The sequence below is a fragment of the Tenrec ecaudatus genome, chromosome 16 (assembly GCF_050624435.1).
Source record: "Tenrec ecaudatus isolate mTenEca1 chromosome 16, mTenEca1.hap1, whole genome shotgun sequence".
Lineage (NCBI taxonomy): Eukaryota > Metazoa > Chordata > Mammalia > Afrosoricida > Tenrecidae > Tenrec > Tenrec ecaudatus.
This window is the reverse complement of record NC_134545.1, coordinates 102,579,773-102,607,036: the sequence shown is the minus strand read 5'-3', so window position 1 is coordinate 102,607,036 and position 27,264 is coordinate 102,579,773. Positions and strand designations below refer to the sequence as shown.

Below are 27,264 nucleotides of genomic sequence, written 5' to 3'. Positions count from 1 at the left end.
CACAGGACAGGGCTGCACGCTCCCCCGCCACTGGCTCACAGGCAGGGCGTTTGTCAGGCTGACCCACCACCTTAGGGTGTGGAATGGCCTAAGGGCCAAGGAAAAGCAGGACAAAGACCCAGGAGGGGGACAGGTGCTCTCTGTGCGCCCCTCATCCCCGAGCACACAGGCACCCTGCCAGTATCAAAGGCAGGTGCCCAAGCCCCAGGGGCAACCTGGCTCCCTCTGTCAATAAGCCACCACCCCGGGGCAGCTGCTGGGAGCCTGGGCATTGCCACAGGCGTCCCATCAAAGACCCACTGACAACAGCGAGGCAAATCATCCCACCACCTTCCCACTGCCGCTGTCCATCAGTGTGTCCAGCTGTTGCTGTGATGCTGGAAGCCCCACCCCCAGTATTTCAAATGCCAGCAGGGTCACCCATAGGGGACAGTTTCAGCGGCACTCCCAGCCTAAGACAGAGAAGGCAGGCCTGGCAATCTACTTCTGAAAATCAGCCCGGAAAACCCAATGGAAAGTGGACAGTCTGGTGACACTGGGCACCAGTTTGCCATGAGCCAGGGGCGGCGCAGGCCGGTCAGGTGGGGACATACGCTGCCAGGCCGGCCCGCGGTGCGTGCAGACTGAGCCAGAGCGACAGAACAGAGATTTCACACTCTGGTCGGGCCGCCCTGCTTTTCACACACTCCCCTTTCACTTCACTGCCCTGGAAAATGGTGTGAGCATTTGACGACAGAGCAGGCAGCGACTGACGTGTGTCTGTGCTGGCCCAGCGCCGGGGACACAAACGCCTCCTCCTCAGCCTGCAGGGACAGAGCTGGCCGGAGCCCCAGGAGGTAGGGGGCCCTGGGCTGCCTCACTCCCTCCTTGAGAACCACAATGTCCTTCTGAAGGACATCCCATGAGTGGGGATGGAGATGCGTTACCAGTGCTCGTTTAAAAACAGAAAACAAAACTCATGACCATCGAGTCAATCAATGACTCAACCTTAAAGGACAAGATAGACCTGCCCCTATGGGTTCCGGAGACTATAACTCCTGACCAGAATAGAAAGCCTCATCTGTCTCCCCCAGAGTGGCTGGTGGCTTCAAACTACTGGCCTGTTCTTAGCAGCCTAATTTGTAAGTTACTATCCCATCAGGGCTAGCATGGCACTGAACCAAAGCCACTGCTTGTCGAGTCAATTCCAGTTCATACTGCTACTCTGGAGGAGGAGAACTGGCCCAGAGTTTCCAGGCTGTCATCTTTACAGAAGCAGGCAGCCTCAGCCTCTGCCTTCAGCTAGTGGGTCAGCAGCCGGGTACTGCAACCACTGCACCCTTGGGTCTAGCTAACAGAGGACCACACACATTGGTGATGGATGGAGGGGCTGAGCCAGGAGGAGAGGGGAAAGAAAGGCCTGGACCAGACTCTTCAGGGCCCGTGATAAGCCAGGAGGCAGCCCGGAAATGACCAAGCCTCTGAGATTTCCTGCCGGCTCCACAGAAACAGCCAGTCTCCTTAAGGCCTCCATGTGGAGCATGGTGGCACAGGATATGACCAGTGCTTGCCAACCCTACAGGGGGTCAACACATCTGCCAGCACCTTGGCTGGGTGGAAGGTGGATCTAGACAGAACGATCCGTCTGAGCAGCCCCTTTCACGTATCCAGCAGCCCAGGCACTCTCAGGGAGGTGCTAAGGCCCGGGAGACCAGTTAGGGGAGACACAGGCCAGGTTATCAGGCTATCACTGGAGACAGGGCTGTCAGAAACGGAACCCTAACCTCAATGCCGGTGCGTATAGTCCCAGGAGGGAATGGGCAATCTTGACTTTAATAACATGGCAAGATTAGTGTGGGGTTTATCTTGCCTCAATCTCGTTTGAGATATGAGAGATTAAAGAATGGAGCAGTAAAGACAGAGAGAGATTAACAGAGAAATCGATCACAACTTATGGCGGTCTAATGAGGACCCCAGAGCCAAACAGGCTCGTACAACTGTCACCCTGAATGCAGATTCCTAGCCTTCTAAACTGAAGAATGAATGTCTGTTTCTTAAAGCTACCCCCTTATGGTATTTCTGTTACAGGAGCACTATATAACGGAGCAAACGGCATGGAGCCACATCTGACGTCTTCCACTACAGAAGAAAGAAGACTCCAACGCCACACCAGCCCTAGGCTGACTGCCACAAGGCAGATATCGCGAGCCTCCACCGCCACCTTGCTTTGCCCTATTCTGGCACCAACCCCTGCTCCCTCACAATAGCAGAGGCTAAAGGAGGCTGGCTGAGAACGAGCATTACTAATGGACCAATTTTCTTAGGAAGTTAAATCTATGCCCACTCGATGATGCCGCCTTCCACTCTCGGTTCTTTACACAGAGCGGAGAGGAAGCGTTGTCTGTAGAAAGATGGATGCATAAAGGTTTGTCGCATGGCTATCTGTGGGAGCCAGGCACTGGCAACAAGCCAGATGAAAAAGGAATACATTTTGTTACATGAAACTCTAGAAAAATACAAACTTCTCCACATTAACAGAATGCAGTATCGGTAGTTGCTTGAGGCTGGGGGTGGGAGTAGGAGAAAGGAATTATAAAGGGGAATGAGGAAATTTTAAGTCTTTAACAGGTATATTATTCCTAACTTAAGTCTAACAGGTATATGCATAAGCCCAAGTCCAAACTCTGAACTCATTGTCCACAAGTCGATTCTGACTCATGGCAACACTATAGGACAGAACAGAACTGCTCCCAAGGGTTTCCAAGATACATATATATTTCAAAGTACCTAAATCATTTTTTGAAGAGCTTTAAAAAAGATACGTTGACTACAACCCTACCTTATCATTTTTTTTTAAAAAGGTATATCTATGTTTCAGAAAAGATTTAAGAAAGCGGAGCTGTTACTCTTTTGTGTGCTGATGTCTTTTCAGACCTGGAAATAGGTCTTCACCAGAGCAAAACATTTTGTTCTCAGAATAGGAACAACATCCAGATTTTACAGATTCAGTTATTCGGGTGGTTGTGGGACACAAAGACAGAGACACTTGGTCCTCTTTCTGAATTAGAACAGCGGTTACTGATACCCAAGAGAAAGCTTCACCAGCTTGTTGATGCTCCAATAGGTCTCAATTACCTTTGAAAGAAAACAGCATAAACCACAAAAGGGCTTTAAAGTCCATCTATCTCTTGGCTCCTTCCAAAGCCCTTTCCTGTGAGCTGGGATACTGAGAACTGCCTTCAGGGGTGGGCAGGATTCAGGTGCTCGGTCCCTATAACCACTGAAAGATGCAAGGAAAAGTTTGCTCTTGGCCCTTACAGTCATTTTATTTTATTTTTTTAGAACAAAAAGTATTAGTTTTCTGATTAGTTTTTTTTTGGGGGGGGTATTCTAAAAGATGTATGAAAAACCTTCTGATTAGCTTTAATTTCAGAAAATACATTAGACATTTCTTATTTTCAAAACCCAGCCTTTACAGAGAAGACAAATGCCTGGCATCCATCTCCGGGCTCTTTGGGACTCTGGCTGACTGAGCAACATTTTTAGTTGAGAAGAGCGGGCCTTTGCTTTGCTAGAAGAGAACATGGGCGTTGACCGTCACATGTAGGTGTTCTCAAGATCAAGGCCGGGCTCTTGCCCTTGGAACTAGACAGTTCCTGACTGAGGTTCCCAAAACTCAGAGCCTTCCTCTCGGTGTCCTAGGAGGGGGTTAGCCACAGGAGCGCCAAGCTTGCTCTTCAGCGAGGAGAGAAAGCTTCTACTTTTACCTTGATGTTTAACTGTTCTGTTGCGTGTCTTACAAGTCACCAACAAGATCCTTTTGGCATCTTTGTACTTTTTCACAATTTTTGCTTCTTTAAACTTGAGTATGACTTGCTTGCCACCAGCTCCTTTGCTCCCGGGCCTGTGCCCCTCCCGCCCCACCATGCTCTCTATCCTCGCCGAGCCAGCGGCCGCTGCGCTCGCCACAACTTCCATGAACCATGCTAAAGTAGCCGTGCTGGGACCTTCTGGAGGAACCGGGCAGCTCTGATATTGCTCATACCCCTGGAGTAGCCGCTGACCTGAGTCACATTGAGACCAGAGCCCATGTGAAAGCTTACCTGGGACCCGAGCAGCTGCTGGACTACTTGAAAGGCTGCGATGTGGTAGTCCTCCCAGCGGGCATCGCAAGAAAACCAGGCATGACTCGGGACGTACTGTTAAACCCCAATGCCACAATCATGGCCACCCTGGCGGCCTCCTGTGCCCAGCATTGCTCCAAAGCCATGATCTGCATCATCACCAATCCGGTCAGCTCCACCATCCCCATCACTGCAGAGGTGTTCAAGAAACACAGCGTGTACAACCCCAAGAAAATCTTGGGCGTGACCACCCTGGACCAGGGCCAACACTTTTGTGGTGGAGCTGAAGGGTTTGGACCCGGCTTGAGTCAACGTCCCCGTCATTGGTGGCCATGCAAGGAACAGCATCATCCCCTGATCTCTCAGTATATGCCCAAGGTGGACTTCCCCCTTGACCAGCTGACGGCCCTCACAGGGCACATCCAGGAGGCCAGCATGGAGGTGGTCAAAGTAAAAGCAGAGGCAGGCTCTGCCACCTTTTCCACGGCCTACGCGAGCACCTGTTTCATCTTCTCCATTGTAGACACGTTAATGGCAAAGAGGTCATCACTGAGTGCTCCTTTGTGAAGTCCCAGGAGACAGACTGCATCTACTTCTCCACACCATTGCTGCTGGGGAGAAACAGGCTGGAGAAGAACCCGGGCACTGGTAAGGTGTCCTTGTTCAAGGAGAAGATGATCACCGACGCCATCCCCGAACTGAACGCTCCCATCAAGAAGGGGGAGGAGCTGAAATGTCACTATAAAGTCATTTCAGAGATCTTTGTTGTTTTTTCTAACTTGCCCCGATAATGTTTGTTGTCGACCATTACCCTCCCTTCCAAATCGGAGCATCAATAAAAGTCATCTTTGATTTTATTTTCCAAGGGAAAAAACAAACTTGAGTGTAAAAGTATTTGCTTCTCAATTCAGAAGTTTCTGTATTTGGTGTCAGTTTGGGCTTCGGCTAGAGGTACACTCGGGAGTTATCCAATACCAGCAACAGGAAACAGTATGGACATGTTTCTTCAAAAGTATCCTTAGCATTGTGTGATGAACTGTAGACCCGGAGGAGAGAGTGCGCTTGGCCGGGGCAGCTAGCTTGTAGCTTCCCAGCCACAGCCTCCAGGTAGTACTCAAGACTATAACTCTTGATGGGAGCAAAATGCCTCATAGTTCTCCTGAGGAGCTGCTAGTGGTCGTGAACTGCTGGTCTTGTGGTTAGCAGCACAGCCTGTAACCCACTACACTTCCAGGGCTCCTTGCATATGCCCAAGCTTCTTAAAATAAGGCAGTGCTAAAAGAATGCAGATTCCTAAGTGCCAGGCCCCATGGCATGTGGCCGAGTGTAGTAATGGGCATACTGGCGTAGATCTTCCCTGACAGTGGGGCAGAGCAAGAGGGACCAAGCTGGGGACCCTGCCACCTCTGTGAGTTTCCAGAACATAATGGGATCATTTCTCAATATCTCCCTGAGTTCCTCCTGGGAAAGTGTGTGAACAGCAGCGACATCATTGTTTTCATTTCGCCATCTGGAAGCTCCTCCAATAGCCACCGGAATCAGTTTGGAGACCTGTGCAGAAGTGAAAAAGTTGTGTCGCTGGCCAGGAATCTGGTCTCTGTGACCCTAGAGGGGTGGCCTGTGAGCTCTTTCCTGAAGGTAAATCCCTTGGGGTGCCAGGGGTCAACAGACACGCAACAGTGTACTGCAGTATCTACTGGGAGGGTATCAGCCCAGCCACCTTCCAGACCGTGACCACCTAGTTCTTTACCTGAGGACATGTAGGCCCCAAAATGTGCTCGCCTGGTCATGTGATCCAGAGGTTTGACCAGAGTCACCAATTTCCCCAAGTGACAAGGACAAGAGATGGGGATGTGGCTATCAAGAGACCCCAACTCAACTTCCATAACCGCAAGGCCTTGCTAATTACATAATGAATGCCACTGAAGCCGAAACTTGCAAATGTCGCATCTGTGCTCTATAAAGGAACCCTGGTGACGTGGGGGCTTTGAACTGCAAGGTCGGCAGTCTGAAATCACCAGCCACTCCAAGGGAGAAAGATGGGGCTTTCTACTCCCATTAAGAGTTACAGTCTTAATTGGACAGCCTCTTACAGAAGGGCCACACGAAAGGGAAAATACATCCAGGGTATGGTATAACACCAATGAAACACATACCTATCCTCTACTTCTTTAATATTTCTTCCCCTTACTATTACGGTTTTTGTTTTACTGCATTAACCTTGTCAGACCTGTGTAGGTTCATTCATATAATTAAGATCATTCCATGCATGGAAGCCAAGATAGATACAGTAATGGGAGTAATGATTCCCTGAGGGTGTAGGAAGAGAGGAAGGGATAAGAGGGAGCTGATAGCAAGGATGACTGTATAACCCCACTCAATGGGAGTGAACAACAGAATTGTAAGCGAATGGATTTATTGGATGAGGTAAGAAAGGGCAATAATAATAATAATATATAATAATAACAATAAAGGGTCCTAGGGAGTAGGGTGGAGGAGGTAGGGGACAAAGGGGAGCTGATATCAAGGGGTTCAAGAAAGAAAATGTCTGGAAACTGATGTGGTAACAACTGTACAATTATTCTTGAGCTAACTGAATTATGTTATGATATCTGTATGAGCTCCCTAAAAAAAGGATTAATAAATTTTTTTTAAAAGAGTTACAGTCTTGGAAACCTACAAGAGCAGTCCTATACAGTCGCTATGAGTCAGAATCAACCCAATGACAGTGAGCTTTATGGAAGGAGTCCCAGTGCCACGGTGGGGTAAGTACTGGGTTGCTAACCACAAGGTTAATGGTTCAAAGCCACCAGCCGCTATACAGAAGAAGGGTGAGGCTGTCTGCTTCTGTAAAGATTTACAGGCCCAGAAACCCTCGACAGGGTTGTCAAGAGTCAGAACTGACGCCATGACAGTGAGTTTTGAGTCAGAATTGATGCCATGACAGTGGGTTTTAGGTTTTATGCCCCATATACTAGGAAAAACAAAACTGGTGACATTGTGTTGGGCCCAAATCATGGGCTCCTCTGAGTTCTCAACGGCTGCTTTTTGGAAAATAAAATTGCCAGGCCTTTCTTCTGAGGTGCCTCTAAGTAGATGTGAACCGCCAACCTTTCAGTGAACCCCAATCACGTTAATCATTTGTGCCATCCCAAATTGAAACAAAACCCCTGCCCTGTACATCAGGCAACACCCTGGATCTGTGCTGCACATCTTTCCGGCAAAAGTCCAGTGAATCCCATCCCTGGGCCAAGGCTAGCAAGTGGCCTGGAGGACCTGGAGCCTTCTTGACATGCCTCGGCGTTGGGGCGGGAGTTCTTCCGCATTTCCCTTTGCCGGCCAAAGCTGAATTTCAACACATTCATTTCCACAAATGCTCAGGAGCCCATAAATGCTTCGTTTTTTATTCTAGTCAGTAACTGCTGGGTGTTTCTCAAAGCACCCACCATCCAGCAACCAGCAACCAAGGGCACAGGGTGCCATGAATCCAAAACCCTCCCCAAGTGGAATCCCACCCCTGGGGGTGCAGACTTGAGCCTGGTTCTGAAGCGCCTCATTTATCATCATCAAAAAAGGTGGCTGCGTGCTCTTCCACTGTAGCAAGTCTCCTTCACAGTAAAGTTTAAATAAACAACATGCCATAGTGAATGGCCCGGGGGACTCCAGGAAGTGGTCATGTGAGCAGCAGGCTATAACTGGGGGTGAGGCCCCCACCCTGGCCAGAGCCAACTGGGTCCTATTTCTAACAGGTCAGGTGCAGGTCACAGTCCTAAGAAGGTCCAGGCCACTGCGGAGGGAAGAGAAACCAAAGAGGCTGACCAACTGCGCTGGGCTGGGCAGGAACCGTGGCTTCCGGCTGGGGCTGAGCGTCACGCCCTTGACAATAATAATGGTTACAGCTGTCATCCACAGTGGTTTGCCAGTGAACCGGGAGGCCTGCTCCCCTGTCTATAAGATCACAGAGACTCTCATGAGACCCATTTTACAGGTGAGAACACTGAGGACCAAGCCAGGGCTCCAACCCTACGTTCTCAGCTGGGTTCCCTGCTTAAGAGCAGCTCTCCATTTCCAGTAGGGACCCACAGTCCACCACAGTCAAACTAGCCCAAGGCCACCCAGCCGGAGCTGAACCCAGGGGTGCTAACTCCGCCATCAGAGTCCACCCAGGCAGCAGTAGCTCTGCTAATGGACAGGAGAACCTGGTGGCCCAAGGGAGAGAGCTACATTAAAAGGTCAACTCAAATACACACCCTCAATTCCAATTCATAATGACCCTATAGGAGAGAGTAGAACTTCCCCTGTGGATTTCTGAGACTGTAACTCATGACAGATAAAGAAAACCTTGTCTTTCTCCCAAGGAGTGGTGGGTGGTTTCAAACTGCTCAGCCACCCAACTATGCCACCACGGCTTCTCAAGGCCAAGGTGTACCAAAGATCACACAACACAGTCTTGGACTCTGTTCATATGCAATGTCTGGCCTAGAGAACTCAGCCTAGGAAGACACACAGACAGCAAATCAGCAGGTACTTAAGATTGGGAGCTGAGGGACACGGGATTTCTCTTGTAGGCAAGGAAACACCCTCGTGTGGATTGTGGTGGTGGCGGGAGCAGCACAGCTCGTTGAAAGGCTGAGACCCACTGGGGTGCCGACTTGCAGTGGGCGGATCCTACGGTCTGTGACTTGAACTTCAGTAAATTGCAGAATGAATGGACCTGGACTCTGACTTAGGGTGGGTGAGCCCACAAGGTAAAGAAAAAGAAGAAAGCACAGGTTGGACTGACGGCTACCTCCAATCTCAACAGGGCAGAGAGACGGCTGTCCCCAATCTCAACAGGACAGACAGAGAGCCGCCCCAATCTCAGCAAGCAAGATGAGTCAGGGCGGGAGGAGGAGGAGGTAGGTCTGCCTGTAGGTCTGAGCTGGAGTCCCACGTCCCTGGGACCCAGTGTGCCAGTGCCTCAGGGTCACCCTGAGCAAGCCTGAGACTGGAAAGTCAGGGGCAGCCACCCCACCCCACCCCAAACATCAATGACCAACTCAGGTGGATCACAAGTGAACTGACTTAAAATGCTTTTGAAATGGTGATGTGCAACTTCTTGAAGTCGCTGAGCCTGATGTGTCCCATAATGAAGCCCCATCTAGAAGAGATGGCATCTAGTCTCTCTGTGGTCCCAATGTCTATTGGGGCACCCCCACCGCTCGCCCCTGCTTCTACCACCAGCCTTAGAAACAGGGTCCATAAGCTCATCTCAGGGGTCCTTTGTGGTTAAGGCGGAGCCGCCAGGGCTACCCTTGGAAACCCACCTCTGACGACCCATCACCCCATAACCTCACACTGGGGACCACCACCCCTGGAATCTCCGCCTCTCCAGCTGAGCGTCTCAAGGTTAAAATGAGGCCCAGTTTAGTTGGTTCAGAATTGGGTTTTTCCCTTCTTCTTCCTCTTTTCCAATGATTACTTGGTTGATTAATTGATTTTTATTATGGGAAATATATGTAACAACACATTTGCCATTTTAAAGTTCCTCACTGACTAATTCAGCAGCACTAATTATGTTTATCATGTTGTTTAAACATCATCATTTCACATCAGTAGGTTTTTACACCTCCCTTTAACAAGAGTCCTGGTGGGATAGTGGTCACTTGTGGGGCTGCTAACTGCAAAGTCAGCAGTTCGAAACCACCAGCCTCACTGAGGGAGAAACACAAGGCTTTCTACTCAGGTAAAGAGTCATGGGCTTGGAAACCCACAGGGGCATTTCTAGTCTTTAGGGTCACTATGAGTTGGAATCAAGTGGACCACAGTGAGTTTGTTTGTTTGGACAGTGACCCCTGTCCCTTCTCTCCCACCCTCTTCTGCTCAAGCTCCTAGCTCCCTGCCATCAAGTCGACTGAGTAGAAGTGCCCACTTTGGGTTTCTAGGGTTGTACATCTTTTACAAGAGCAGACAGCCTCATCTTTCTCCCTCAGAGCGGATGGTGTGGGAGAGGTCTGACACTTACAGACATCCTCCCTGAGGGCAGTTAGTCAGCAGACTACAGGGTAGGCCTGCTCCCTGCTGCTGGGGACAATAAATTATTTCTCCCTTAGGCCTGTGATCAAGCGTTCACACCCTACCAATAATGGTCTCTATCAGTTGAGCCAGGTAACAGGCAAAATTGGCTCTGTGACATTCAAAGTTAAGTTGCCATCCTAAATCTAGGATCCGCCAACCTTGCCATATGTATACCCCCAATCCCTCCTCTTCCTATTACATGAATACCCCTGGATCACTCCCTCCCCTTACTGTATTACCTATAACACAATCCCTTCCTGTGACGTATGTCTTCACCTGTAATTAGGGGGCTTGCATGTACCCAGAGAATATAAAACACCTTGGCTAGCATTAAACCCGGCGCTCTCTCCCTCCACATGGACCACCAAGCGGGGCTGAGGTGAGCATGCTACCATGAATTGTGTCTGACTCCATTTATTTCAATACTTCTCTTCTATCTCTCATGCTCTCTATAACTTTACTATGATCTTTACTTTTTATTGCTGTACAACTGTGCCTACCAGACCTGTAATGATGTGTTAGGGGCTGGCTTCCCCTGACAAATGGCGCCCAACGTGGAACATGAACCCATGACCCTGGGATTAAGAGTCCCATGTTCTACTGACTGAGCTAGCCAGGCCTGTAATGATGTGTTAGGAGCTGGCTTCCCCTGACAGGTTGGTGTGTTTGAACTGTTGACCTTGCAGTTAGCAGCTCAGTGTGTAGACCACTATGCCACCAACACCTCTTACCCCCTCTTAGGAATCACGAATAAATGCTAGTCTATATACAACTGCCCATTACAGTTCTCCCCAGACTCCAGGCATGCCCATGGCATTGCAGGGGAGGGTTATCTTTGGGTTTGTGCAAGAGTCTGAGAAGGTCGGAGTTGAGCAAGGCTTTGAAGGTTATTGGAGGCAGATGGTTGTATTACTGCCAGGGGCCCATCCAACTTCTGCCAGACTCCCTCTGGTCAGCTGTCTCCATGGGCAGCTCAGGCCCCTCTGGAACAATGCGTGATCACTGGGAAGTCCTGCCTCCCTGTCTCTCAGGTTCTATCGGCTGGGCCACCAGGGGGCATGGATGATTGGGAGTATCTAGGGGGGTAGGCCTTAAGATTTTCAAAGACCATGGTGGCCTCTCTTGCTCACTGACTCCCTCCCACCCTCCATCACTCCAGATTCCACTTATTTCCAAGGACGCCCTAGCGCTAGCCTTTCCAGAGGCCGCCATCAGGTAGGACAGCCTTTGCAGGCTCTCACAAGCCATGGCTCAGTGGTGCTCATGATGCTGCAGACAAAGAGTCCTCTGAGCGGCAAGTGCCGCACTCCAGGTCACACAGAGAAGTGAGCAGGAGCTCGGGACAAACCCAGATGTGCAGAAAGCAGACACGCCACTCCTTGAGAGCCAGGCTGGCGGGCCTTTCTCATTGACTCTGGACCTGTTGTCAGGAGAGACCTGCCCCTGGAGAAGGGCATTGTGCTTGGTAAAGAGGCGGGGCAGTCATCAGGAGAGACCCGTCCCTGGAGAAGGACGCCATGCAGCAAAAAAGAGGAAGGCCCTCCCTGACATGGACAGACACAGTGGCTGCAGCCGTGGGCTCAGACCTAAGCACAATGGTGAGGATGGCGCAGGACTGGGCAGTGTTACTTCTGCTGTTCACGGGGCTGCTATCAGTCGGAACTGACTGGACAGCACCTCATCACAACAGCAACAACACACCCCACTGCCATCAATTCCCAAGGAGCAGCTAGTGCGTTTGAACCACCGACCTTGCTATTAGCAACCCAATGTCTATCCCACAGGGCTCCCTTGGATGAGGAAAGAGGCACCTATCAGGAAAGTGATGTCCCCAAAGTCACACAGTCAATAAAAGTGCAGAAGTTGTGACTTGAACCCAGGAAGCTAGCTCGAGTCCACCTGGTTAACCTTTTCACCGGCCTGGCTCGTCAGCATAGCCTGCCGTCACTATCATAGTGCTGACCTGCCCCATGGGAGCTACAGGGCCTGCATCTCTGGTGGGAACCAGGTGACTTCTGGACCATCCAAGGTCGCCGGGCTCCAAGAGGTGGTGGCAGGTGCAGCCGCCCAGCCCTCTCTTGGCCAGCAGACACATCTGTATATGCCGCACGTCTGTTTACCAGTGCAAAACAAAGACGCCCAAACTTGCGAGCCAAATCTGTAGGAAACACATGGTGTCAGCCAGTCTCTGGCCAGCGAACAATGTAAGCCGGCTGGGGAAGAAAGACGGCCTTATTCACCAACCTGCACCCTTTCATTTGAGTTGACAGCTGGAGGCCCTGCAGAGGCCAGTCCAACGTCGGAGAAGGGCAGGGTCCACCCAGGGCACCTTCTGAATGACCAGCCCCAAGGATGTGGCTGTACACAAGTGACCAGGATAGTGTTTCTGGAGGAAAGGGCATGCATGCCACACCGGGTACCCACGACACCCACACCTCCCCAGCACCTGCAGTCGGCTCCATAAGCTGAGCCTGGTGAAAGAGTTCATCTGCTCCTGGGTCAGTAACTGCTAGACAGGCCCTGGTGTTATTAACACTGATTAGATTGTTGCTGCTGCTGCTGCTGCTGTTGTTCACAGCATGTCAGAACAAAACACTGCCCAGTCCTGTGCCGTCCTCACCATTGTTCACATTTGAGCCCATGGCCGCAGCCACCATGTCAATCCATCTTATCGACCGCCTTCCTCCTCCTCGCTGCCCCACTACAGAACAGGAGGTCCTTCTGCAGGGACTGGTCTCTCCTGACAACATGTCCAAAGTATGTGAGATGGAGTCTCTCCATCCTGACCTCTAAAGAAGCATTCTGGCTGTACTTCTTCTGAGATAGATGGACCAGTTATTTTTGGCAGTCCATGACACTTTCAATATTCTTTGGCAGGACCACAATTCAATGCATCAATTCTTCTTTGGTCTCCTTTAGTCAATGTCCAACGTTCATACACGCATGAGAAGATCAGGGTTAATTAGAACACCCGTGGCATTTCAGTGGTGGGGTCCTACACTTCAGCCTTGCTCTTGGAGGTACGGGTAGGATTCCTGTCCCCCCCCCCACCCATGCAGTGACCCTGTAGACTCTACAGTGTAGGGTTCCTGAGGCTGTAGATTTTTACAGGGGTAGAGCCTCACCGCTCTCCCTTGGAGGCACTGGTGGTTCTGAACCGCCAACCTTGTGGTTAACAGTCCACGACTGAGGGGAAGAGTTAGTTGAAATGAAATTCCAGATTTCTGTTCTAAGGAGCCCCGGTGGCACTTTGGGGTGCTAACCACAAATCCAGTGATTTAGAGACTACCAGCCACTTAGAGGGAGAAAGGGGGGGGCTTTGTACTCTTGTCAGAACGCCAGTGGGCAGTTCTACCTTGACCCATATGGCCGCTCTGAATCAGAACTGACTCGTTGGCAGTGGGTTTGAAGAGTTGAGAAGAGTCCCTGGGGAAGGCAAACAGCTAAGTTCTCAACTGCTAAGGTGAGGTGCCACAGAAGAAAGACCTATTGTGGCAGACCCCGTGGGGCCCAGCTCTGCTAGAATACGTGTGAGCGCCACCAGGAGCCAGGTTGGTCCTGGGTTGTCTACGGGGGACCCTCCATACCACCCCACTGAAATGCGGGCAAAGGCTCGGAGAGACTTCTTCAGAAAGAAATGGTTGGTCCTGTTGAACCCATGGGCCAGGCTCACCGCAGCGTGAGCCGCTGAAAGGCAAATACCAAATGCTCTATGCTCCGGACCACACGGACCGCTCTTAACCTTGCAGTTTGCAGGGAACCCTTGGGAAGTCTGGAGACCTCCTCCCTCCAAAGAATGAGCACATTCAACAACATCTGGAGGATCCTCTGAGAGCCAAGGGCAGGGGTGGGGGCTTGGGTCAAGGCCAGGTGCAGCCCAGGTCAAGGTCTGCCCTGACCACCTGTGTTCCAGCTGGGGAGGTGGACAAGACATGAGTAAGCCAACCAACAGACGAGGAGGCTTCAAAAAGGGCCTGGAAGATTCCATTATGTCCCCATGCTGTTTCTCATGAACGTTTCGGGTGCCCTCGTCCAGTAACAGGTGTTGGCAATGCCAGAAAGAAAGAAAGAAAGAAAGAAAGAAAGAAAGAAAGAAAGAAAGAAAGAAAGAAAGAAAGAAAGGAATGGGCGGCTATGAAGGGGACCACTGAGCGGGGGGGGGGGGGGGGAGGTGCACACAATGCACACAATGAAGGGGAGAGGTGGACAAACCTGAAGGTCACTGAGAACTCTGGTGAGTGGAGGGTTTGGAGAGAGAAGACAGGGGTCCTTAGGCATAGGAAAGGAGGTGGGGTGATGGGGGCCTGGCAGAGGGGCAGGAGCTGGGCAAGCAAGGCCTCCTCCCTCCCATCAACCCAAAGGTTCTCCTCGAAGATGGCGCTGGGAGGAGGCTGGGAAAGCAGGAGTCAGTGCCAGTTCCATCTATGGATGAAGCCCATCAGACAGACCTTCACCAGGGGCTCTCCTGCTTCGGTGCCTGAAACCAGGAGTCACCCCTGAGCACAGGGGGAGGGCATGTGGGATCTCTCCGGAAACCTTCTTCCTGGAGACTGGGACCTCCAACACCCACCTGCCCCCATTCTTCTCCCTCACAGGAAGCAGGCCACGGCTATTCTCAATTGTTCTCAGCAGGTCGGCTGGATTGTCAGAGCACAGACCACACACAAGAATAGGAGAACATGTCAGGTCTACACACTTCCTGTGAAAAGTCCCTCTTGGCTGAGAAATGATGCCGGCCGGTTCCTACATTTCCACAGAGACGCACAGACACTTGCCGTGGAGAGTCTAGATGAAGTGAGAGAGCTACCATCAGCCCCCAATCCTATTCCGTAGAGTAAGGTCAGAGCCTCACTCGCCCCTAGAGGGGCAGCCTCCCCGCCTCAGGGTCTTGGCTCCAAGGAGAGGGTACCCCTTTAGCGATCTACTCCCAAGCCACCCCAGGAAAGAGTGATGCCAGGGTGGCAGGGACCCCAGCCTCTAAGGACCACTGACGAATCCCATCTGAGGCCAAGTACTGCAGGCAGGGGGAGAATGGAGATTTATGGGACTAATAACCACTATTAAGCGGCCAGGGTGGCACAACAGTTCGGTCCAAAGGCCCGCGGTGCAAATCCATCAGCAGCTTAAAGGAGACAAGAGCAGGAGGTCCACTCTGGCTGAAAGATTGAAACAAAACCAAGCCCACTGCCCTCGAGTGGACTCCGACTCCCAGTGGCCCTACCTACATAAGGTTCCAAGGCCAGACAGCCGTGCCTTTCTTTGTCCCATTAGGAGCCATGCTACGGTGACACCCTGGGTCATTTGCTGTGAGTTGTAAAGAACACAATGGCACACAACAACCCTCTGCTGCCACCACCACCTGCCCCGAGCCCATCCCAACCCCGGGCAGCCCCGAAGCTGTCAGAGCAGAGTGGGGCTGGCTTTTCAGAAGCAGATTGCCTGCAGAAGCCATTCTCACCCAGCAAGGGGGCTGCTGTGAGCACAACCACCGTGAATTCCACCACCGAGGACTCGGCAAAGGGACTCACACCTAACCCAGCCCGCGGCCAAGGGCTCAATGGTGATTCAGTACACACACATACACACACACACACACACACACACAGCCATGGGTTGCTGAGACTATAACCACTGACAAGAGCAGAGAGCCCAATCCTCCTCCCTCGAAGCTGCTGGTGGTTTCAAACTGCTGGCCATGAGGATCACAGCCCTATCTATGCGCAGCACCAACACCGCTGGGGTCAGTCAACCTCTCTCCTGTAGGGATGAGATGATGGCGATGATGACCGCCTGATCATGAGCACCACGCCCCAGGATGACTGCAGCTGCGAGCACGCACTGAGCACTTGGCGTAGCCATGTTCTGAGGGCAACAGACACATTCATTTAAATGCCCGTCACCTTACCTCTATTACGCCTCCACAGATCACAACACGGAACCAAGTAATTTCCCAAGGCCACGCCCTAATTGATGGAAGAGCTCGAAGTCAAAGACAGGGGATCTGAACTGCTAACCACGGGGTCAAACCACCTCCAGTTTAGCCCTGAAAAGGTCAATCCTGGGAGGGACTAGGTCACGCCTGTTGGCAGGGCCTAAGAGTGCAGAACCATCTAGGGGTACCAGCAGGGATAGGGGTCTGCCCCGGGCAGAGGGTTGGGGTCTGCGCAGGCATGGGATGATTTCCTTTCAGACCAGAAAGCCACTGCATCCAGAAACCAGAGGAACACAGGGTGGGGTGGGGTTTTGTTCCACATCACCTAATGGTCTCTACTCCATTAGCACAGAGGTGGTTTTCAAATGGACTTAGCTAACTTCCAGGTCCCATCAGCTGCCTTAGAAACCAGGTCTCTCCACCTAAGAATGCATGAGGGCAGGAGCCCGCCCAGGGACTCCATGTCACCCAGACACTCCCTCAGGTCCCAAACCCTGTGAGCTCCAGAGAGGACACTCACTGGGGGAAAGCCCACAGGAGGGCACCCTGTCCCTCTCCTCCACCAGGCTTCAGGCACCCCCTCAGGACACTGTTTCCTCAAAGGCAGAAACCTGCCTGTGGGCCTAGCTGGACAGATGGCCGGGAAGAGCCTGCCCCTGTGCTCCCATGACTCCTCCTTCATCCCACAGGTCACAGGCTGTGTGAGGGAAAACTCACCAACTGAACCACAGCCTGGGAGTCTTCCAAGTCACTCCACTGGCCTGGCCTGCTGGACGGCAGAGGCTGGATGATCCCAGGCTGGCACAGGGCCTTTATCTGGGCACCACAATGGCACCTCTAAGAGCAGCGGGATGGGTGAGAGGGGGCTCTGTCCAACATCTGCTGGGACCTCAGGGGGTCCCCTCCATGGTTTCCCATCTGATTTGCCTGTGACACGTGCCACTGTACGTCTGCTTGGACAGAGGTGGACAGCTGACTCAAGAGACTCCCACCGTGGCAAGAGAATTGCTGAGCTGTGCTAACTAGCTTCTCTGACTCGGGGAAGCCCCATCCACCCCCAGGACACTCGGCTGTAGGGACCGTGGAGCAGCAAGGTCAAAGGACGGAGGCAGATGCTATCCTCGGGGCTCTGGTGCTCTTTCCTGAAAACTGGAAAGAGGAGCCTTTGTCTCTTTTATGAACCCCCTTTTGCATCTGAAATGACCCTGCTATCTTCTGGTGCCTGTTGGTCCTCAAAACCAAACCAGAATAGAATGCCATTACTTCCCCAGACAGAGAGCCACTTCCCCGGACAGAGAGCCATGGGTGATTTGAATCCAGACAGCAGAACGGAGAAGGTCAACCAAGCACAGGGGATACCTGCGGCCAGGTCAGTTTGGTGACCCTGGGCACCACATACCATGTTCAGCTCCACCCGAGTAGTCCCCACAGGAGGGTCTGGGGCATTTCTGCTGACTGGGGACCAGGGCTGGAAAGGGGGTGAAAGCAGGTGAGAACCCCTGAAATAGAAGCAGCATGCCCCTCCAATCAAACAAAAACCAAGCTCACTGTCATCGAGTCGATTCCAGCCCATTGGGACCCTGTAGGACAGGGAAGAACTGCTCCTGTAGGTTTCTAAGGTTGTAAACGGAAACCCCAGTTACTCCCCCTCATTAACCTGCCATGGCTCCCTAGTGCTCATGCCCTCCCTCATCATGGAGCACCCACACTCTCCCTAGCCTCCCTTACTCCCTCTTTCCCAGCAGCCCAAGGACCAGAAGTCCCTGAAGAGCCCTGTACCCACAGCCCCCAAAGAGGGTGCCTAGGCCACTGTGGGGGGAACTGACTGGAGACTTTGCTTCTCTCCTTCCCCCAGAGACTGTAACCCTGTCCTCTACCCCAACATCGGGGCACAGTCAGTGCAGCCTCCAGCTCAACCTCCCACCCCAAGGTCCCCAAGCCTGGCCAGGGACAGAAGCCGCTTAGCCAGCAGCCATGAACCCAGCCCCTAGGTAGACCAGCAGGTGCCATCGGAAGCCCCAGCAGATAATAAAACATATCTTCTGGCCTCTGCCCCAACCCAAGCCCAGTGTGAAGTCAGCAGGAAAGGCCCCTCTGGGTTTTCAACTAGCTCGGACATGGGGCAAAGCAGCTAAGCCACTGGGACACCACTCTGCTTCCGGTCCCAGCCTCCAGGACCCAAGAGCACACTCCCTGGCAGACCCTCCGACTTTATAAATCAAACCTCCTCACCCTTGGGAATACCCAAGTTAGAAAGGGGAAGGAGAACCTCTCCAGGCAGAGGCTGAGCATTTGGGGTGGGTTCTTCTGGTAGTTACATAATCTGGTGTCAATTTGAGAGGATTATGAGTGAAGGGGTGGAGTCTAGCCTGTCCATCAGATCATAGCCAATGAGAACTCTGTGTGGGCATGGCTTTCTCCTGAGAATTCTGGGAAATCTGGTTTTTCCTCCTTGGAGGAGGAAGAGACTCTGCACACTTCCTTGGAGACTCTACTGACAAGGCTGACTCCCTGCGAGACATCCCTGAGGAGAAGCCACATGGACCAACCTGATGCAGCCAGAACCCTGGACCTGGAAAAGCCACGTGGAGATCCCTGCCAGCACTGAGATGGACTGAAGAGGACTTTATAGATTAGTATCAGACATATGAGCTAATATTGGACTTATGGGCTTGGACTGGGCTGGGTTGGGATGCTTTCTTAATGTACAATTCCCCTTTATATAAAACTCTTTCTTATACACATATGAGCGTCTCTAAGAATTTGTTTCTCTAATCTACCTGGACCAACACAGTTCTCTTCTGAGAAAAGCCCACCAGCTTTGTTTCTAAATGTAGGTTAGAAACTCATACAGCTCAGGACCCCAAAGTCAAAAGCCCACGGGCACCAAGTCCAATTGGACTCAGAGCCATCCTATATAAGGTTTCCGAGACTACAGATCTTTACAGAAGCGGTCAGCCTCATCTTCCCCCTGGGGAGCGGCTGCTGTGCTTGAACCCCCTTAGCAGCTCAAGTCCTAATCCCAGGGATTTCTTGAAGGTGCCAAGGGCAGACCCAAAATGCCTGAGGACCTGCAAATAAACGCGCTTCCAGGGGAGGGGTTCATAGCCTCCATTACACAGGAGCCTGGGCAGTCTGAGAAAGACCGTGAACCTGGACTTCCAGTCAGGTCCCTGGCTGTACTCTGACCTGCAGGCATAATCCTGACCCTTGGAGTCCGCGGCGGTCAAAGGAGGCCAGTGATGTCTGCCTTACAGAGGACTAATGAGATGAAAACAACTGAGGAGCAGGCAGCAGGGTGTTTGGAAAGAGGCACAGGATGGGACCCCCAAAATGCCAGGTTGGCAGCAGGCAGTCTGAGCCAGCACTCCTTAAAACCTCTATGACACAATGATGCGAAAATGCAACACCCAAAGGGCAACTTTTGCCCAAAGTCGAAGATGGGAAGACAGAGGGGGGTAGGGGCAAGGAAACAGGGTGCATGGCGGGGAGGGGGCAGCGGGATGCCACCGGGAAAACAAGTTTTACCACCACTGTGCATGACCGACTGACTGGGAGGTTCCTTTGCTATGTAAACTTTCACCAGGAACACACTGAAATGCCAACTAATCATAATAGCATGCATAGGAATCCTGGTGGCATAGTGGTGAAACGCTGGGTTGCAATCCCAAAAGTCAGCAGTTCAAAGCCACTCTGATAGAAGACTGGGCTTTCTACTCCCCATAAACAGAGTCTCGGAAACTCACAGGGGCAGTTCTACCTTGTCCTTAAAGGCTCACTATGAGTCGGTATTAACTCGATGGCAGTGAGATTGGTTTGTTTTTAGTTTAATCAGAGCAGGTGGAACTGATCACAAGGATCTACATATAACCCCCCTCCCTGGGAAACAGACAACAGAAAAGTGGGTGAAGGGAGAAGTCGGATACTCTAAGACACAGAAAAAAATAATTTATTGTTAATGATACATAATAATTATTAGTAAAATAAATAATGACTTATAAATTATCAAGGGCTCGTGAGGGCGGGAGGGTAGGAGAGGGAGGGGAAAAATGAAGAGTTGATACCAAGGGCTCAAATAGAAAGAAAATGTTTTGAGAATGATGATGGCCACACATGTACAAATGTGCTTGACACAACGGATGTAGGCATGGATTGTGATAAGAGCCGTAAGAACCCCCAATAAAATCATTTAAAAAATTAAAAAAGAAGAAAAAAATCAGAGCAGGTAGTGAGGCCTCATTACTCTCCCCACGGGGAAGGAGAGGAAAGTGAGGCAGAGAGGTTACGGTCACACAGTTTTTAAGTAGTGGGTGGGAATTCAAACCGAGGTCACCGGATTCCACAACAGACACACTGTGCGTGCCACACTGTGCGTGCCACGTGTGCTGGATGCGTGTGGCTCTCGGGTGCTCTGGTGGTGCCGAGGTTAAGTGCTCAGCAGCCAATTGAAAGCCTGCTCCATAGGAGAAGGATGTGGCCAGTGGCATCCTTCAGGATCAAAACCTTGGAAACCCTGCGGAGCAGCGCTACCCGGTCCTGTAAATTGCTATGCGTCGAGAGTTACCCGCTGACAGTGGGTTCTTCTGTTTTAATCCCAGACCGTTTAATCCTGCTGATCCATCTCCCCTTCCATGGGCCAGGCTATGAAAGGATAACCTACCGTGACTTATCTCACAGGCGTTTTGGTGAGCATTCAAGCCTGCCAGCTATGAACATCTCTTCCCTTCCCCCTGATCCGTGACGGGAGGAGGGTTTACACCATGGAAATGGGCGAGTGCTCCCAGTCAGGTTGTTACGCTTTTACCAGCACACTTCTGCCCTCCCAGGTGCAAAGCTAGTCCAGCTGTGGCCTCTGTCGCACCCAAGCCAGGCCAGTCTGAGAGTTCCAATGACATGTGACATCTGGGTGCTGGGGGTGGTTCTTTTTTAGGGGGTAGTATGGTAGCCAGCCAGCCTTCCCATGATGGGGAAAGAGATGAGTTGTGGTTGGAGAGGATCCAGCAAAGCTCAGAGATGAGGGAGGGGAGGCGGGAAAAAGAGGGCCCAACACTATAGGATGTAACTTGAGCCCCATTCAGAACTTCCCAGATATATGAGTCAATAAATTCCTTTTTTTTTTCCCTTAAACTAGTTGGAATTGGGTTTCTGTTGGTTATAATCAAAAGACCCCCTAATTGTGGTCATCCTGCGGACATTGAGAGCAACCAACCTACAAGACAACCCGGGACAAGTAGAAAACCGCTGAAGCTCATGCCCCCGGCCTTCTATGGGCTCATCTGGATAACAAACCCAGAGGGTCTCTGGGCACTGGGGGGACGCTGGATTTAAGAGAGGCAACGCTGTGAGTCTCCTCAGCTTGTCTTCACCTTCCATGTGTCCATGCTCAGAATGTGTGTTCTGGACAAAGAAATGACTCATAATTAATTCCTCATCAATTAGGCCTTAAGCCTAAAGGGGTGAGAAATCGGAACACCCACTGCCTTCAAGCCAATTCCAACTAGCAGTGACTCCCCAAGGCTATAAATCATTACGGAAGCAGATAGCATCAATTTTCTCCCTGGGACAGGCTGGTGGATTTGAACCGCAGACCTTGCAGGTAACAGCCCACCCCTCAAGGGTGAAAGGAGAGCAGAGAGTAAAAGCCAAGTTACGCCATCTTAGGGACTGAACTTCCTCCTTAGTCTAAAACTCGTAGACGCTTGAGCTAGAAACGTGGAAGAATCACTTCTCCCTGTTTGCCAAGCTGATGACTTTGATAAACTCACAGTCACCGAGCGAGTCTATGCTGACTCCCAGGGACCCTAACGGTCAGGGTAGAACAGCCCCTGGGGGTGTCTGAGACTGTCACTCTTTTCGGGAATGAAAAGCCTCATTGCTATCCCTAGAAAGGGCTGGTGTTTTCAAACTGCTAACCTTGTGGTGAGCAGCCCAATGCATAACCACTATACCACCAGGGGTCCTGATGACCTTTACACAGATCCATATTCTAGGTAATGTCAAGAGATGCTCTTCCAAAAAGAAAATGAAAGTTAGGATCCCAGGGGCAACCTGATTTATATCAAGTGAGAGGATACTTTGTATTCCTCTGTGGGATCTCCCAGAACCCTGAATATGTACGGATGGGCACTGCAAATCTCCAAGCAGGGAATACTCCATTCTCCTTTCATTCCACTTTTCCACCAACCGACTTTTTGAAGCCCCTTCATTTTTGCCTGCAGGCACAGCTGACAAGAAGCCGCTCTGATCCAAGAACTGGTCCTGATCTTGAAATGCAACCTGTTACTGCCCTCATCCGCCCCATCTGAGTCGGGTCCGTGTGGAGAAGCAGAGTGTCAGTAGGGCGGGTTGCGCTCAGAGTTGGTAAAAATGCTGGACGGTGGAGGCATATCTGACCTCCGGGGTGGTGACTCTCTCACCCCCTTGGAAAGTGAGACAAGAGGTCAGCCGGGGTCCGGCTGCCCTATTCTCACACCAGCTCAAGAGCCACAGGTGGCTATGTGAAGGGAAACCTTAATTAAATGAAAGTAATTGAGTTCTTTCATGGCACTAATTACCTTTCGAGAGCTCTTGTGTAACCACAGACTTAGAGTGCCACTATCGGGGCAGAACGTTCTACTGGACTCAGTTCGGACCCCAGCAGCCCCGGCCAGTGATTGCTGGCTGATGGTTTGTAACAGCCCGGCTCCCTGGGCCCTCGGTGGGAGATGCCTACGGTGTGTGCTCTGTGCGGCCTTGGAGTTCCCCAGCAGGACGGGGCCGGCCATCACAGGATAACAAGCACCCTGCATTGGCGTCCTTCCTTTTATCCATTTGCTAAAATCTTCAGAATTGCGCACTTAAGAGAAGGTGGATTTTGCTGTATGTAGATTCCAAAACTTACTGCCATCTAGTTGATTCCAATTCAGAGAACTTGTGGGTTTATGAGTAGAAAGCCTCTTCCTTTCTCCCATGGAGTGGCTGGTGGTTTCGGACTATTGACCTTGCTGTTAGCAGCCCAAAACATAATCCACTACACCAACAGGGTTTAATTAAAGATGGGAGGCGATACCAGGAAGGCAATACTCTTAAGCACCCTGGACATGCAACAGGTACCAGTCCTGTCATCCCCAGAGCAGCCCAGGTATAGCTGGAGTCCTACCAAAGCACCTTTCCAACGGTGGCTCAGCCAGGGATAGCCCCGACACTCCAGACACCTGCGGTATCCCCACGGATACCCAGGGGTGGTGGTGGAAAGGGCATGTATTCTTCCCCCCGCCCACTCCCTCACCAAGGAAAACAGACCACACAGAGCCAGGGTGGTGGCTCCAGTGTTTGTTCCTTGGCTGTAGAGCTCAGTTGTTTGGCCCAAGACTAGTCTAGAAGTTGCTAAGGGGATATCTACATGTGATGCATGACCAATTCAAGGAGCTCTGGTGGAGTAATGGGTTCAGCATTGGGCAGCAAACCCTAAGGTCTGAAACCATGCATCTTTCCATGGGAGAAAGATGAGGCTTTCTATTCCCGTAAAGAGTTACAGTCTCAGCAATCTACAGAAGCCATTCTAGTCCGTCCTATAGGGTCACCGTGAATCAGTCTACTCAATGGCAGTGAGTGAGTAGTTGTTGTTTTTGACTATCAGTTGACTTTATAGAAAGTGCCCTTCAAAAAGAGGGTGGACCCCATTCAATATGTGAAGACCCAAGGAACGAAGACTGGAGTTTCCAGAAGAAGAATGCTGCTGGGGTCTGTGGCCTGCCTGGCATATGGGTTTTGGATAAGAGCCCGGTGGTACAGTGGGTTACTTGTTGGGCTGCCAACCATAGGTCAGTTGTTAAAATCCACCAGTCCTCCCATGGGAGAGAGAGGACTCTTTCTAAAGATTTACAGCCTTGGAAACCCAAAGGAGCAACCCTACCTTGTAGGGACAGTCCAAGCCTGTCCATAGGGTCACTGGAATCAGAACTGACCTGATGGCAGTGGGTTTGGTGAGTTTTGAGTTAGCCCCACAAACAGGTAAATAAATTTCTGATGATAAATAGCTCTCTCCTTGATTGACAAATAGATATCAAACCAAGTCCAATGCCAATGAGGTCATTCCATCTCCTAGAAGTTCAGAGTAGAACTGCCCCAGAGCCCTTCCGAGGCTGTACTCTTTTACGGAAGCAGACGCCACATCTTTCTCCAATAGAGCGACTGATAGGTTCCAAACATGACCTTTGAGTGAGCAGCTAAGCGCTTAACCACTGTGCCACCGGGGCTCTTGACATGCGTGGAAGAGTGGAGGAAAGTGGAATTAAAATATAATGTGATGTTTCCATAAATTCTGTGAAGCACCCTTGTATATATCCTGTGCGTTCTGTTTTTCTAGAGAACGCTGATGCTATGTATTCAATTGTGTCCCCCTACAAATATGTAAGTCCTAGCCCCGTAGTTCTCATTCCATTTGGAAACTGGCTTTCTGTGTCATATTAAGGAGGCAGCATTGGTGTAGGGCATGTCTTGAAGCAATCTCTTTGGGGATATAAAAGAGCAGATTGAGCAAGACCCAAGAAGGCGGTGGATAGATGCCATGCCACGTGGCCATCACCAAGGAGTCGAGGGACTGCCCCAGAGCCACCAGTGAGAAAGCACCTTCCTCTTGAGCCCGCGCCCTGCATGTGGACCTCTAGCCTCCTGGCCATGAGAAAATAAACCGCTGTTGAGTAAAGGGACCCATTGTGGCATTTCCGTCACCACCACACTGAACAGCTAAGACACTGGTCAGTACAGCCAGCCTGCCAGGTGGAGAATTTCTGCTAACGTCTCCCCTCAAGAAACTGGAAGCAGCTGGTCAACACTACTCCCGGAAAGCTGGGGCGCCCCAGTTGGGGAATGGGCAGCTAGAACAGAAGTCTAACGGTCAAGAATGGCAGCCGGTGCTTGCTCGGACAGTGTGGAACATCCACCTCCTGGGCTCGGCCACCTAAGGCTGAGGCTCTCACACATGACAGGTGGTGACCCTTGAAAGCCCCTTGTGACGTGAAGGAAGCCAGGCACGGAGAGAGGGCGTGTGTGTGTGTGTGTGTGTGTGTGTGTGTGTGTGCCCGGTTCCACTGAGGAAATGTCCAGAAGAGGCAGAACAACAGAAAGAGGAAGCAGATTAGTGGCCGCCAAGGACTGGGGTTGGGAGCCGGGGGCTAAGGCGGGGCTGAGGAGGGTACAGAACTTCTTTTGGGGTGATGGGAAGGTTCTGCTATTAGCAAATGGAATTGGTTGAGCAACCCAAGGAGTAAGATAAAACCCAGCCCTGGGGGAGGGGACAGCCTGGGGACCTGTGGGAGGGGCAGCGCCTCTTGCCCTAGCCCTGTATCTGGGAACGGCAGTCAGTACCTAGTTGTAACCTGGCTGTGTGACCTCCGGCAGATTGCCTAAATTTTCTGGACCCCACTGAGGCTTTCAGCAAGAGAAGAGGGTGAGATGGGGGATGGGTAGCGTCTTGTGGGTCCACACCAGTGGCAGTGGGGGCAGGAGTCTGCCCAAAGGCTCCCCTCCTCTTGGCCTGAGCCTCTTGTAGCCTGTCTATATGGGTCCCACGCTGCCGGCCACAAAGGTTTTGTGTCGGAGCAGAAAAGACCTGACCCCATTTAGCCCCAAGAAGCACGTGACTGCCATCACATGTCAACCCAGAAGCCCATGCTCAGGCCTTCCTGAATTCACCACCTCCAAGTAGCCCCTCTCCTCCTGTTTCCCAGAGCCTGGCAGCCTGAGGGCTTCAACCTGGTCACTTCCCACTTCCCACAGGCATGTGGTCCAGCATGAACATACACATACCACCACCACCCCCTGGATATTTCTAGGGTTGTTTTCACAATGTTTTAAATTAAAATACACCTGATACCTCAATGTTTCTTCAGCCTCTCCTTGCCCTCCACGGTACCCCCTGCAGAGCAGCAGATTCTGCCTTTGAAACCCCTAGCTCCAAGCGAATGCCCCAGCAGACCCCAGGCAGGAAGTTAGAATGCTAGGGCCACTCCACCCGCTTCCATCTCTGATTCTCCGTCCACAGGGCGGGGATGACCACCGGCTCTTTTCCCACTCCTGGTTCACATCCATGGGACACTTCTGTCCCACTTGGCCAGGGGGTCATTGCTCACCACTGTATCCATAGTCCCTCAGACATGATGGGGAAAACCAGAGTGTAGGAGGTTTGTCACCTAAACATGCCACAGTATGTGGCTGTGGTTGTGGCTGGGGGGGGGGAACCAACCTCACTGCCATCAAATTGATTCTAACTCATAATGACCCTGTAGGACAGGACAGAAATGCCCCTGTGGGTTTCCAAGACGTTAACTCTTACGGGGAGTAAAAAGTCTCATCTATCTCCCAAGGCGCAGCTGGTGGTTTTGAACCACTGACCTTGATGTTAGCAGCCCAACTTGTAACCAGGGCTTGAGTAATATATAACCACGGGCTTCAAAAAGTCTGTGGGAAGATGGAATTGAGAGACTGTGGGGTTTCCCCACCAGTTTTGTTTTTTAAGCCCCCTCATGTCTGAAAAGCAAAAGGCCATCAGGGAACAGGATTCAAGTTCTAGCTTTGTGACCCTGGGTGGGTCATGGACCCTTTCTGACCCTCAGTCTCCCCTTCTTTCAAAATGGAGTGCCTGGCCAGGATGACCTTCCTGGGCTCATCCAGTGCACACAGTGACGATTCTGGATCGCCGTTTTCTACGATGCCAGGCACTAAGCCCGGAGCGCGTCTCGTCTGGACAGTCAGCAGCACAGCCAGGCTTCCCTCCCGCCTCAGTTTAGTTTAAGGGCAGGGCTCGGCAGAGACACAGCAGCCCTGTAGATGGAGGCGTCACATTTTCCATCAGGTGTCACAGCTCCCTGGACTTTCTCTTCCCTCCCTCTCCCTCCACAAGAGTCTCTTCAAAAGGGTCCCCATGAGCATCTGTAAATAAGTGTGTCTTGTGAAAGCACGTACGTGCGTGTGCGCGTGCGCACACACACACACTCCTGGGACAACCAAACTGCCAAGAGCCTAAATGCTAAAAACCCTCAAGGCCCCCTCCCCCAGGCAAAGCTCCAGAAAGTTCTTCGGGAGATGCTGCATTTTTCCAGAACTGTGTCATCGTTCAAAGGAGTTCACGCTCCGGGCTCTCGTCCGCCCGATTGCTAGGTTTAGCTGCCCAGAGCCACAGTGAAGAAAGCA

The 27,264-nt window shown here is 51.6% G+C and overlaps 1 protein-coding gene and 2 pseudogenes across 1 annotated transcript in view; 1 reads left to right on the top strand and 2 right to left on the bottom strand.

Moving 5' to 3' along the window:
* The window catches only part of GRK5 (G protein-coupled receptor kinase 5), a 223,387-nt gene that overhangs the window by 158,695 nt on the left and 37,428 nt on the right, over window positions 1-27,264 (bottom strand). The window lies entirely within an intron of this gene.
* LOC142429561 (UPF0711 protein C18orf21 homolog pseudogene) lies at window positions 3,452-5,255 on the bottom strand (annotated as a pseudogene).
* LOC142429562 (malate dehydrogenase, mitochondrial pseudogene) lies at window positions 3,905-4,894 on the top strand (annotated as a pseudogene).